The following is a 2,454-nucleotide window of genomic DNA, read 5'->3' as shown; positions in this document are numbered from 1 at the left end:
ATTGTCAAAGGACAAATGGATTGGGCAGCAGGCATAGCCTATTTAAGCCCTTTCCAAACATAGTAACAGACAGTGGTACACGCATAGACATAGACATTAGAACACATACAAACACATATAAACAAGTTGGTATTATCAAATTAATAATCAAATTAGGGGAAACAACTACTAATACTCATTTTTATTATAACTGAATCTAATGGTTTAAATTCTAACCTTTTATTTTGATATTGAAAAGACATATAAAATATATACCGGTATATACATATTATGAAGAGAAAAGAAAAATAATTTGTTGATGGAGCTGCATGTATAAACATTTGATGGGATTAAATTACAGCACCCAACAGATACAGGCCAAAAAGTCCATTGTATCACACAAGGCCGTCCACTGATGAGTTTGGAAATTCAATCCCACCAACTAGTTCAATTTATGCACATTAAACACAGGTTAGATCTATTATTAACATGTTGTAAAGCTTTATATTCTTATTTATGTAGTTGTTTCCCAATATTTTTTAATAAAACTAGTATAACTGGTCTTCTGAACCCCAGCCCCCTCACTAACAATATTTAAAAATAAACAATGAAGACAAATAGGAAATATTAATATTAATATTCATGTACCATTTTTGGAAATCAGAAGAATTACATTGAAAAAAAATAAAATGTAAATAAATAAATAAAGTGTAAATAAATAAAATGTCAAATTTCATTCAAAATTGAAGTTAAATGTCCTGAATCTTCTAGAACTTAAAATGTAATTCGATATAGATAGGAGAATATGTTTATTTTCATTTTCATCACATCTCTCACAACCATTAAGCATGACATCTAATGATAAATGGTTGTGATTTTCATGGAATATATTGTGAAAAAGTAGAATACGATATTCAGTGTATTTGATACAATCATGGAAGTAATGAGATGCTGTTTCAAATCTAGAACCACAAGAACATGCAGACGATTCAGTAAGATAATCTTTCTGACGGTCATTATTTAGGTTACTGGCCTCATTTCTCAACTGACAGAGAATAATATTAGTTTCCCTATTTCCTAAAAACTTAAAGACTAAAAAAACTAAAACTAAAACTTAAAACTTGTTCCTGTGTTTGAATTTGGAATAGGTGTTATTAACTTTTTGAACTGATAGGCGGAACGAATATTTTGAAGGTCTGAAGCGATATTATTTATTTCATTAAACATGGATGGAAAAAAGCTATTAAGTTAACAGTTCGACAAACAGGATGATCAAATGTTCTAACTGATCTAAGGGGATATCTAGCTAGTGTGGGATCAGGAAAATGTGACTCAGTGATTTCTTTCAGATAATATGGAGTTTCATTATTCATAATCTTGTACATCAGCATCATTTTATGTTGTTTTCTCCTACTTTCAAGAAGAACCAAGCCTAATTCTTTGTACAAGATATTGTGGGGGGTGCCTCTACGCAGTCCTGTAATTATTCTCGCAGCCTCTAGCTGGACTGACTCTAACAGATTATTTAGATTTTGTGAACAATGATCCCAAACAACATCTGCATATTCTAGTATAGGTCTAATATATGATGTATACATTGTGGTTAATGACTGTCTTTCTAGATTATGTTTCATCATCCTTAAAATATTAATTCTTTTGTATGCTTTTTGGTAAATATCATTAATTTGGTCATTCCACTTAGCATCATCACTGAATGTCAAGCCATGATGTTTATGTGTTCGGCTGACAGTAACAGGTTCATCATAAAAATATACATTTGGGTGATGAGTATTGGTAAGCTTACATGTAAAAACGCGATTGTGGTTGATTATGTATTATGTTCATCTAGACTTGTAAAAAATGTACATGAATTTGATATTTTAGACTTTAATTCCTTAATATCTGATGTAAATTGACCAATTTCATTAACTTAACAATTTAATAACATTTTAAACACCTGTGTAACAAACAACCAAACCCCACAATCTGGAGAAAGAATTAACCGATGGAAAACAGAGAAAACACATGATTACTTTAATAATATTGATGATGATTTAGTAAAAGATATTACTGATATGATTGACAATTGTACAGATCCATATGAATTGAATGTTGACGAACTTGTTGATAATTGTAGTAATATTTTATTACATGCTGCTAAAAAAACACTTGGCACAAAACCCTATACTGCTAGTAAGCGTGAGAAGTCAGTCGCCCCCAAGAAACCTTGATTTGATTTTAATTGTCGAAATGCTAGAAAAAAAATACCGCCTATGTAAAGAGTGCGGACGACCTGAACATTCCACTGTATGTTTGTCATACACTACAGAGTTACAGTGTGTAAAGAGTGAGGACTTGATTTGATTTTAATTGTCGAAATGCTAGAAAAAAAATACCGCCTATGTAAAGAGTGCCGACGACCTGAACATTTCACTGTATGTTTGTCATACACTGCAGAATTACAGTGTGTAAAGA

Source organism: Mizuhopecten yessoensis, unplaced genomic scaffold (genome assembly GCF_002113885.1).
Source record: "Mizuhopecten yessoensis strain PY_sf001 unplaced genomic scaffold, ASM211388v2 scaffold8811, whole genome shotgun sequence".
In the NCBI taxonomy this organism is placed as follows: domain Eukaryota; kingdom Metazoa; phylum Mollusca; class Bivalvia; order Pectinida; family Pectinidae; genus Mizuhopecten; species Mizuhopecten yessoensis.
This window is presented reverse-complemented; position numbering follows the sequence as displayed.